The following is a 12942-nucleotide window of genomic DNA, read 5'->3' as shown; positions in this document are numbered from 1 at the left end:
TTATATTAACTAGTTGGTTTCCTCTTACTGCTTTTAGTACTCTCTCTTTAATTTTTGACATTTTACCTATAATGTGTCTCTTTGTAGGTCTCTTTGGAGTCATCTTGTTTGGGACTTTCTGTGCTTCCTGGATCTGGATGTCTGTTTCCTTTCTAGGATAGGGACGTTTTCAGCCAGTATTTCTTCAGATACATTTGTTCCCCATTCTCCCTTTCTTCTACTTCTGGGATCCCTAAAGAAGCAAATATTCTTGTGCTTGATGTTGTCCCAGAGGTCCTTAAGCTATCCATATTTAATTTTTTCCCCTTTTTGTTCTGATTGGGTGATTTCCATTACCCTGTCTTCCAGATTGCTAATCATTCTTCTGTATCATCTTATCTGCTATTGATTCCCTTTAGTGTATTTTTCATTTAATTTATGTTACTCATGTTATTTCATTCTTTAGCTGTGAATGATTCTTTCTTATATATTTTTTAACTCTTTGTTGAAGTTCTCACTGTGTTCATCCATTCTTCTCCTGAGTTCAGTGAGCACTTTTATGACCATCATTTTGAATTCTTTACCAGGTAAATTACTTATCTTCATATCATTAAGGTTTTTTTTTTTCCTGATGTTTTGTTTTTTCTTTTGTTTGGAACATATTTTGTCTCCTCATTTTACCTAATTCTCTGTGTCTGTTTCTATATATTAGGCAAAACTGCTACCTCTATCAGTCTTGAAGTAGTGACTTTGTTTAGGTGATGATCCTTCTCATTCAACCCTCCCCTAGCTCTTTGTTGTCTCTTAAACCTTTTTGGTTGTATATACTGCCTTATTTATTCCTGATTTGCCCCTGCTGTTCAGCATGTGCCAAGACTTGTCAGTGTTTCAAAGAAAGGAATTCAGTGATCACCTAGTTTCAGGCTGATTGGATGCCAGACCCTCAGGCAGAAGCTTTTAAAGTTTGCAAATATATACAGTCCTGAGGGGCTGCAGTTGTAATCCCTACTGGCCTCCAAGCCTCTCCTCCTCTTTCCTTTCCTTTTCTTTTTAATTTTACAAGAAGTTCTAATAGTACTGTTATTCCAGAATCCTGTAATAATACCAAAGATTTACCTTATGTGTACATTGTAGACCCAATACTATTCCATTTTAGTTCTTATCTTTTCAGAAAAAAAACAAAAAAACAAACAAAAAAATCCCTTCTTTTCTTACTTATCTTTATGCATTCTTGACCTCAGCTTCAACTTCTCTCCTCCACCTACTACATGGATATCATTGATCAACCACAATTTTGTTGTTTATCTCTGAGCCTACTACAGTTCTACTTTGTGCTTGCTAAGATAGTGATGGACAAAGGGCCATTATTTTACATGTTCTGCATATTTGTTTATGTTATTCAAATTATTTGTAACTCCACCCCCCTAAAAATACTCAGCATTTTTATCAGGGTGATGTACCTGCTAGACATTTCACCACGTTAGACTAATATCTTTCAGAAATAATATAAAGTTCCTCCTAGACATTTCACCACGTTAGACTAATATCTTTCAGAAATAATATGTAGTTCCTCCTAGATTTCTTTGTGGTTTTGTACCTGATAGTTTGGATTTCATTATACTGTAATATTGTATTAGAAATTGACAGCCACAGAACTAATATGATCAGTAAGTATGTTTTTGGTTGTTGTTTGGGAAGTGCAGTCATCCCTTGGTATCCACGGGGTATTGTTTCCAGGAACTGCCACATATATCACAATCTGCACATGCCCAAATCCCATAGTCAGCCCTCCACATCCATAGTTCCACATACATGGGTTCAACCAACCATGGATTATGTAGTACTGTAGTATTTATTGGAAAAAAAATCCATGTATAAGTGGACCTGTGCAGTTCAAACCCATGTTTTTCAAGGGTCAACTATACAGTGTTTTAAATAATTGTAAATTACATATAAAAACCTGAACTTGTTGTTTCTTTCGACAGACTGGCAACACTAGGAATGGATTATCACATGGCAAAATTTGCTGGAACTCTCTTCTCTGCCCTCTTTAGAGAGCCTATAGGTTCTCATGGCCCTTCAACCTTGTATCATTTTTCACTTGAGCATCTAAGAACCCTTGCATTGCCTGCCTGGGCCTATAGGCATGTGACACATGATACAACACAAAATTTGGTTTATTCCTGAAATTTATTATTTATTATTTCCCAAAGAATACATGTATTTGTTCCTTTATCTGGCACTTTAGAAAAGTTGAAGTTTCTTGGGCATTAATGATAATATAGCAAATTTTGTAAGTGATGCTCACACATTCTGATACCTATCTTTCTACATGTTTGTTTGATAGATCACATTATATGTACTTCAAAAATGAAACTGTAAAACATGTATGTGATGGGACATAGTTTCCTTTTCTCTGCTTAAGATAGAGGACTAGATTTCAGGTTTAGATTCTTCAAAGCATGGACAGGGAAAGGCAGAATAGCTAGTCAGTTGACTGAAGAATATTTCTTAAACATCTTTTCTACTATATCTACCACTAAATAAAACTTAGTATTTCAGAATCTAATGAAATAATAGATTTCATCTTGTAAAACTAATATCCCAGATCATAGATGCTGTATACTCCTTTAGCCACTGCCTTAAAGAATTTGTGAGATAATTAATATCACAAAACTACAAGCAGAAAAGTTATAAACATACAAATTTACAGTAATCTAATAAGACACAGAAGGAAAATATCAAAATTATTATCTTAAATACCCAACCATTAGAAATGGTAAGCATAAAAGAGTACATTTATTGGGATTAAGCAGTAATCTGTACAATCCCACATGCTAAAAGAAAAAAATATTATGTTTGAACCATATAATTTAATCTATTCTAATGTTAAAAAAATTATGTAGACAATAATGAATTCTGATATACCTGTTGATATTTTCTTCATAGAATAAGTTATTGTATTAATAACACAGAATGGTTGTTAATTATTATTTTCAAAAGAATACCAAGTTTCCAAATGGATTTCCCTATACTATCATATTCAAAGTTCACATTGAGTACTTCACCTCCAGTGGAAATAAAAATTAAAGCTGTAGTCTGTGACCGTTACTTTTTAGACTGTTCAATCATTGGATCTAAATTGGTCCCTTAATGAGAATGTGGGAGGGCTAAGAGACAGTAAGAAAGATAATACATTATGTTTAAATAACCAGAAGACTATGAGATGAGCGCACGAGTGTGTGCGCGCGCACACATACACACATATTTTTAGATGCAGACATCATAATCGTATATGTATTATGTTTTTGCAAAACTCAAAGTAAGAAGAATTAGGGCAATGATATTTACTATATAATTTTAAGTACTAAGAGGAAAACCCCTTTATATTTTAAATATAGCCATACACTTTCTAAAAAAATGAACTCTTCGCTAATCACAAGAACCTCTTTGTAAACATGCCACAGTCCTTCACTTTCTGCACACCTTCTTCTTTTAAGAATTTTGACCTCAGTTGCTTCAAAAAGATCTAGTAAAATTTTTATTAGTGGATTTTCTGTGCTTTTCAAAATTCTTATCAAGTGCAGATAATGTCTCTATTTCCTTTTATTTTGGAAGACAGGGTGAATAAATTTTTAATTGATTTTTAAAATCCTGTGTTGTATGAATTGGATCAAGTAGCAGATGACATGAGAAGTATTGGATTATTAAATGAAAGAAATAGGTTCACAATTGATTTTTTTTTTTTTTTGAGGATGATCCCAAAGTTAGGTAGGCGACATAAGACCAGATAAAGAACAAATACGTTAATAAGAAGAGGTCTTATGACCTGAATGGTCAAATGGAAATAGCTGTATTTTACAGACTAAGCTTCTGCTGCTGGTAGAATAAACAAAGAAAAAAACATTACATTTTTCCTTTTCTCACATTTCTGTCATCATATTGTCCCTAGTTTGCACAGTAGTTCTATTTCATTACTTGTTATAATTCCTTCACTCTGAGAAGTTGTATTAATTTTGAAAAATCTGTGAATTTTTTTATATTTGTTTGTCTGTAACCAGAAATGTGTTTCTTAAACATGCTTTTCTTCCTCAGAAGACAATTACACATTTCTGAAAATATAACTTTCTTTTCCTTGAGTAAGGGTGACTACAACAGAACTTAGGTAGCACCCACCTCCTAGAGGTGTTCAAATAAAAGCTGTCTGACTAGCTAACAGAGATTTTACAAACTTGAAGTTAGGTCAAAGGTTCCTCTGAACTCTAAGAGTCTGTGATAAGAGAACCTACTGGATTTGTAGCTACCAAAAAGCTGATATAAACTTGAGGGTACCTGAAACATATTTTTTAATAAGTTTAACTTTCTCAACAGCAGGCCCACTCATCTGGACATTTACAAGGCTTAGAGTAAGAATGCAGATAGAATCTCACATATCAAATGTATAAATATTAAAAGTTATAAATTAAGCTACATATGGTTAAATACAATATGTTCCATCCTCCTACCTTGACAAATACACTTTCATAACAACCTAGAAGGACAAGTTTAAATTTAGAATTCTGGGACTTGTGTGATTTTCTTGTTGGGACATGAAGGTATAGGAAAGTGGTCCCACCCCCAGTCTGCACCTGGCCACCCTCTATTCCCAAACTCAGCTCCATCCTTCACGACGCATGTAGACTTCCCAGCCTACACATTCAAGCTGCCACACCTCCCTGCAAACACTGCCCACTGGGTCTAAGAGTGCACGTATGGGTCATGTGTTCTGACCCTGGGAATGTGGACCTGGGAAAGAGGCCTATGAAGGTTCAGGTAGCAGGAAATTCCAGGGTACCAGGTACCAATGAGTTGTAGAACAGTAGTTGATAAACAAACTATAAAATAGAAGATTTGTTTTTATTTTTAATTCGTCTTGAAATGATACTTTTACAAAGTGAAAAAAATTTCTAGGAAAATGAAATAAAAGCAAATATAAATACATTGCAAGTTTTTTTACTAGGAAATTCACCAGACAGAATTACTATTTCAAATTACTCTAGAAGTTTGAAAGATTTGCTCCCAATTTCAGTTCTTACCACACTGTGGGCTGGAAATTAGTCTAGGATCTCATAGGGGAAGTGAGTAGGCACATCCCTGGGCAAGAGGTGGGCTACAGAATGGTCAGACGAAGGGATCAGGGAAGGGGCCTATCTTGCCCAAGTTTAAAAACAGTATTGCATATGGCATGGTTAATGGTCTAGAACTTACAAAAAAAAAAAAACAGTTGAAGGGAATTTATTTTAAATAATGTTCTTCAAATGGGTAAAATTAGTCTCCATTTAGACATTTTATTTGGCACACTGTTTACTCATCTACATATTCCTTTTTGCTTTTTTCTTAAGTGTGATCCATGTGCTAGAGACTAACTTTTGGCACTGAAACTATCTTTTCAATAAATTTATTTAAAAATATTAAATAGCCGAAAGTCAGAAACATAGTAAAACATGGAAAATATGTTCATTTAACAGAGAGAGCCATGTAATCTCATATTTGAAAGTATTTTATAAGAGGATGAATTCAGCCTATATATTTAAGTTTATAAGTTCTGATTAGTTTACTAAACACAGACTCCCTCATTTTTTAAGATATTTAACCAGATAAGGAACATTCCAGCCTATTCTAATTAAGTCATAGGATTGAATTAAGCATTGGAAGTAAATGGTGTTTTTGCTTCCAATTTTCCTTTAACATTTAGGTTCTAAAAGTTAAAATCAATTGTCATACTCTATTCAATAAAAAAATGTAGTCCATATAGTCATAACATGTTCAACAGCTAAAATAGTCCTCCAAAAATGAATTATGAAAAGTTTTTAAAAATAATTCTTGTAATTTCTTCCCCTTAAGTACAAAGTATATCAGTTTTGCAATTCAATAACTTATAAATAATCTCAGTGTGCCGTATCTCTTTACCTTGAAATTTTGGTTCCAAAGAAATGCTCATGACAGTTATAAGCAATAAATTTATTAAGTAACAGAGAATATACTGTAATTGGACATCGTATGCAGTACTAAGTACTCCATATAATTTTATCAGATGACAATTCCTAAAATTATGTGAATTTAAGCTGCAAACTTAAATTTACAATTCAAAGATTTGTTGTTCATCCATTTGCTGTATCGTACTGTATTGCTTATTTGTGGCCTTTTCTTTCTCACTCTCATGCTTGTTAATTTTCTCTCCACTGGACATACTTGAAGGGCATTTTTTTTTTTTCTCCAATTTGAAGTAGCATTTTTCATTCATGGCAGCTTCATGGTGGTATAGTGACAAGTGTCAATAGAGATCAGAATATAAACATGACCAGTTGATAATAATTAAGATAATTGATTTGAACAATCATGTTAATATCTTTTAAAGACTGTTAAAAGAAGTTTAACTTTTTCACAGATTGTTTTACATGTGCTATTTTCACACTTATGTATAAATTCACCTGATGGTAAAAATGGATGTAATAAATTTGAGAGAACTAACAGTGATGACAGTACAATTATAGGCATTGAGTACACTTCCAAACCTCATTTCATCTGCATAAGGAAGGGAGGAATTGTTGATTACTTGTCCACCCTTCTCATCTGTATGGCCTCAAACTGAGATAGTTCAAAATGCAATCTATGAGAAATGTGATTCTCTTTCCTTTTCCTACCTTTTCTCTCACACACTTTGCTGTTCCATTAATGGAGTCTCAGTAACACTATAAAGAATAATTAAGTGAACACTTGCAAAATAAAAAATAGAAAACTCTTCTTTTCCAAGATGCTCCTGGAAATTTTATGAGTATACATTGATATTGGATGACATTGTATTTGAACAAACATCTTACAGAAGGTGAAAAAAAATGTCTTAGATATCCAAACATGGTTCTATCCTATCACTATCAAATTCTGATTTGTCCTGAAAAATTTTATAATGTAAAATCTCATTCTCAGATATATGTTAGAATGGGCTAACAACACTCTTCCCTGGGAACTCTTCTTTTTATTTTATTTTATTTATTATTTTTTTAACACCTTTATTGGAGTATAATTGCTTTACAATTGTGTGTTAGTTTCTGCTTTATAATAAAGTGTTTCAGCTATACATATACATATGTTCCCATATCTCTTCCCTCTTGCATCTCCCTCCCACCCTTCCTATCCCACCCCTCTAGGTGGTCACAAAACACCGAGCTGATCTCCCTGTGCTGTGCAAGCTGATCTCCCTGTGCAGTGAGGCTGCTTCCCACTAGCTATCTATTTTACATTTGTAGTATATATAAATCCATGCCACTCTCTCACTTCGTCCCAGCTTACCCTTCCCCCACCCCGTGTCCTCAAGTCCATTCTCTACGTCTGCATCTTTATTCCTGTCCCCCCTAGGTTCTTCAGAGCAATATTTTTTTTTAAGATTCCATATATATGTATTAGTGTACAGTATTTGATTTTCTCTTTCTAGCTTCACTCTGTATGACAGGCTCTAAGTCTATCCACCTCACTACAAATAATTCAATTTCGTTACTTTTAATGGCTGAATAATATTCCATTGTATATATGTGACACATCTTCTTTCTCCATTCATCTGTTGATGGACACTTAGGTTGCTTCCATGACCTGGCTATTGTAAATAGAGATGCAATGAACATTGTGGTACATGACTCTTTGAATTATGGTTTTGTCAGGGTCTATGCCCAGTAGTGGGATTGCTGGGTCGTATGGTAGTTCTATTCATAGTTTCTTGAGGAACCTCCATACTGTTCTCCATAGTGGCTGTATCAATTTACATTCCCACCAACAGTGCAAGAGGGTTCCCTTTTCTCCACATCCTCTCCAGCATGTATGGTTTGTAGATTTTTTGATGATGGCCATTCTGACTGGTGTGAGGTGATACCTCATTGGAGTTTTGATATTCATTTCTCTAATGATTAGTGATGTTGAGCCTTCTTTCATGTATTTGTTGGCAATCTGTATATCTTCTTTGGAGAAATGTCTATTTTGGTCTTCTGCCCATGTTTGGATTGGGTTGTTTGTTTTTTTGGTATTGAGCTGCATAAGCTGCTTGTAAATTTTGGAGATTATTCCTTTGTCAGTTCCTTCATTTGCAATATTTTCTCCCATTTTGAAGGTTGTCTTTTCATCTTGTTTATGATTTCCTTTGGTATGCAAAAGCTTTTAAGTTTCACTGGGTCCCATTTGTCCCATTTGTTTATTTTTGTTATTTTTGTTTATAAAAACAAAACATTTCTCTAGGAGGTGGGTCAAAAAGGATCTTGCTGAGATTTATGTCATATAGTGTTCCGCCTATGTTTTCCTCTAAGAGTTTATAGTGTCTGGCCTTACATTTAGGTCTTTAATCCATTTTGAGTTTATTTTTGTGTATGGTGTTAGGGAGTGTTCTAATTTCCTTCTTTTACATGTAGCTGTCCAGTTTTCCCAGCACCACTTATTGAAGAGACTGTCTTTTCTCCATTGTATATTGTTGCCTCCTTTATCAAAAATAAGGTGACCATATGTGCGTGGGTTTATCTCTGGGCTTTCTATCCTGTTCCATTGATCTATATTTTTTCTTTTTATTTTAAATACACACGCGTGCACACAAACACACACAATCTCTACTTTGTGTTAATTTATTTTAAATAAATATTTTCTTTATTTTAATATTTAATAAATATTCATACTAGATTTATAGAAAAGGTAGCTGTTTTTTATGTTCATATATTATAGTTATTGCTCTCAGCTCATTGGTGCATGTGTTTTAAAGAGCTACTTTGTTGAAGATATATTATTTTATAAAATTTTTCAACAGTTTAGTCTTTCAAAATGCCGCCTTGGTATCAGACCACTATATGTGATATTTACCTTGAGCAAACTCTCCTAAAACCAGGGACTTACACCTTCCCAAATTTGCTCTTGTACCTTCCCCTGTTAATAATGAAAATCTAAATACCAACCAACCCCATGGGCTAATGAAAGAAGGGAATATACTAAATATAGCAACAAGGCAATATTATTAGAGATTGATGGCCACAGTATAAAAAGGACTTAGAAAAATTGACCATTCAGAATAATCTTTCACCCTTTAAATGAAAGTTATCAAAAACAAAATAAAAAAAATATTGAGTTGGCCAGAACCTTCGTTCATTTTTTTCCCTAAGATGGCTCTAGTAGGACTTACTTGTCTTTAACTTCATTCGAAACAATTTTGTTAGATTGTTTGTCACAGCTGTCATATCGGTATGGATTAAAAAAAAAAATTTATCAAAATTGGAAAATTGTATAGCTATTTTAATATTTAAGATGGAAGAAAAAAAGCAACATTTTTGGCATATCATGCTTTATTATTTCAAGAAAAGTAAAAACACAACTGAAATGCAAAAAAAGATTTGTGCAGTGTATGTAGCAGGAGCTATGACTGATCGAATGTGTCAAAAGTGGTTTGCGCAGTTTCTTTCTGGAGATTTCTCGCTGGACAATGCTCCATGGTTAGGTAGACCAATTGAAGATGATAGTGATCAAATCGAGACATTAATTGAGAACAGTCAACATTATACCACACAGGAGATGGTATACTCAAAATATCCAAATAGCTGACATACTCAAAATATCCAAATCAAGTGTTGAAAATCATTTGCACCAGCTTGGTTATGTTCATCGCTTTGATGTTTGGGTTCCACATAAGTTAAGAGAAAAAAACCTTCTTGACCATATTTCCGCATGCAATTCTCTTATTCTCTACTTAAATGTAATGAAAACCTTATGTTTTTGAAACGAATTGTGATGGGCAATGAAAAGTGGTTACTGTACAATAATGTGGAATGGGAGAGATTGCGGGGCAAGCGAAATGAACCACCACCAACCACACCAAAATACCGGTCTTCATCCAAAGAAGGTGATGTTGTGTATATGGTGTGATTGGAAGGGAGTCCTCTATTATGAGCTCCTTCCGGAAAATGAAACAATTAATTCCAACAAGTACTGTTACCAGTTAGACCAACTGAAAGCAGCACTTGACGAAAAGCATCCGGAATTAGTCAACAGAAAACGCATAATCTTCCATCAGGATAATGCAAGACTGCATGTTTCTTTGATCACCAGGCAAAAACTGTTACAGATTGACTGGGAAGTTCTGATTCATTTGCTGTATTCACCAGACATTGCCCCTTCAGATTTACATTTATTGATATTTCAGTCTTTACAAAATTCTGTTAATGGAAAAAATTTCAATTCCCTGGAAGACTGTAAAAGGCACCTGGAACAGTTCTTTGCTCAAAAAGAAAAAAATGTTTTGGGAAGATAGAATTATGAAATTGCCTGAAAAATGGCAGAAGGTAGTGGAACAAAATGATGAATGCATTGTTCAATAAATTTCTTGGTGAAAAATGTGTCTTTTATTTTTACTTAAAAACCAAAGGAATTTTTTGTCCAATCCGATATCTTCTTACTGCTCTTATTTCTGCCTTGCACTCCTCCTTGCCCTCCTCCATTACACTCACACATACACCCACACACACACTCATACACACTCACAATCATTTTAGGTTCCTTGATTGCAGAGATTGTTTACTACTCATCTTGGATTCCCCAAAAGACCTAACGCAGAGCCTGTGTTAACATCATTAGGTGTGGCATGAATTATAATGGGAGCAGAAAAATTGCTCTGCATCAAGACACATCTACTGAAACATATCAGCAGATGGAGTATCTTTGCAGACATTGGCAAGGACATACCATGAGCAGTAGAGAGCTATGCAGGTCTATGTGGTGTCAGTGCATTCAGGCTATTATAAAAAAAAAAAAAGAAAAGAAAAAAGGATAGACTGGGTGTTTTATAAACAACATAAATGTATTCCTCACAGTTCTGGAGGCTGGAATTCAGAGATCATGGTGCCAGCAGATTCGGTGTCTGCTAACAACCCGCTTTCCAGTTCATAGATGGCCATCTTTTTACTGTGTCCTCATGTAGCAGATGGGGGCAGGGATCTTTCTGGGGCCTCTTTTATAAGGGCACTATCACATTCATGAGGGCTCTGCCTTCATGACCTAATCACCTATCATAGTCCTCACCTTCAAATACCCTAACATTGGAGATTAGGTTTCAACATGTATGTTTTGGCAGCAGGGGGACATTTAGCCTCTAGCACCAGAGTTTCAACAGCACTTACTAATACCACATGCAAGAAAAACAATCAAACTGACAGTAGCAATTATCTCATCGTGTGGACAAAATTTGATGCATAGTCATTCAAATGACTTGCTACTGGGCAATAATAAATAAATGCTCTTGGAATTTCAGAATTATTTTAGGCTGCAGTATGAAATAATCTCTGTGATATTTGATTACTAGCAACAAAAATGTTAAATATAAGGGATAGTTTATTTTTATGGTTCTTCATTATTTCTTCATTGTGATGATAGTTACAATTTCGACTGGGAGAACATGGATGATTTTACTAAAAAAAAAGACAGTTGACTGTTTTACTTTGTTTTGTGAAAACACTGATGGTTTTACTGCAGTTTAAGCAATTACTATGGTTTTGTTTTGGGTTTTTCGTGTGTTTATTTTTTTGGCATTGGATTCAATTGGATCAAATTGTCTAAACTAAAGAAGCTTTCAATTGGTATTTTTCTCTTTTTATCAGGAATATTTGTTATATGATAGGCATTTTGAAAGTGGTTGTAGGAAAGAAATTAGGACAAAATATGGAAAGAGTATGTAAATAAATACATTAGAGTTCTTCCCACAAAAGCACAGCACTTTGTTAGAGTGCTAAATATTGGGTAGGACAAAAAGTTCTTTTGGCTTTTTTGTAAGCAATTATGGAAAACCCGAACAAACTTTTTGGCCAATCCAATATTTGACTGAAGTATCCACAGATGAGTACAAAGATGTATGTGCTGAGGTCTTGACATTAAAATTCTTCTAAAACCAAGTGTTGAAATAGACATCTTTTTGCATCTGTAATAAGACTGTTCCAAACACTCTCACACACATTATGCTTTAGAATTAACCAATAAATTAAAACTTCTGAAGTCCAAGACCATAAATGAAGTAAAAACCACAGTTATTCACTACTCAGTTACCTAATTGAATTAACATTTATGTAGTCCCATCATTCCACAGTACTTCATGTATTTTTATTTTTAAAACTGTATGTTGTTCGTCTAGTATTTTGATCCACTTTCTTTTCTATTTTATTTGCTTTTAAAATTTTGTTTCAGAGTTACTGAGGTATAATTGATGAATAAAAATGTAAGGCATTTTAAATTATACAACGTGGATATATGTATACTTTGTGAAAAGATCCCCCCCCATCAAGTTAATTAACACATCTATCACCTCACATATTTACCTTTTTTTTTTTTTTTCTGGTGAGAACATTTAAGTTCTACTTCTTCTAGCAAATTTCAGTTAGAGTTCAGTGTTATCAACTATACTTATGTTACGCATTAGACTTTCTGATTTTATACATCTTATAACTGAAAGTATATACACTTATACCAGCCTCTGCCTATTACTCCTACTCCCCAATACCTGACAACTCTCTTTTTTCTATGAATTAAGACTCTCTCTCTTTTTATTTTTTTAGGTTCCACATATGTGATTCCATGCAGTATTTGTCTTTCTCTATATGACTTAGTGTCACTTATCATAATGCCCTCCAGTTTCACCGGTGTTGTTGCAAATGACAGGATTTATTTCCTTTTTAAGGCTGAAAGATATATGTGTGTGTGTGTGTGTGTGCACATAAATTTTCTTGATCTATTCATCTACTGACAGATGCTTAGGTTGTTTCCATAGCCCTGTTATTGTGAGTAATGCTGCAGTGAAGACGGGATTATAGATAACTCTTTGAGATAATGGTTTCATTTCCTTTGGATATCTCTAGCAGGAAGTGGGATTGCTGAATCTTAGGGTATTTCTGTATTAAATTTCTTGAGGAACCTCCATAC

The 12942-nt window shown here is 34.1% G+C and overlaps 1 protein-coding gene across 3 annotated transcripts in view; it reads left to right on the top strand.

The window, feature by feature from the left end:
• The window catches only part of CSMD3 (CUB and Sushi multiple domains 3), a gene marked incomplete at its 5' end in the record, with an annotated part of 1086230 nt that overhangs the window by 519936 nt on the left and 553352 nt on the right, over positions 1 to 12942 (top strand). The window lies entirely within an intron of this gene.

Source organism: Hyperoodon ampullatus, assembly GCF_949752795.1.
Source record: "Hyperoodon ampullatus genome assembly, chromosome: 17".
NCBI classification, from domain to species: domain Eukaryota; kingdom Metazoa; phylum Chordata; class Mammalia; order Artiodactyla; family Ziphiidae; genus Hyperoodon; species Hyperoodon ampullatus.
The sequence above is the reverse complement of the archived record's forward strand: the minus strand, read 5'-3'. Positions and strand labels throughout refer to the sequence as shown.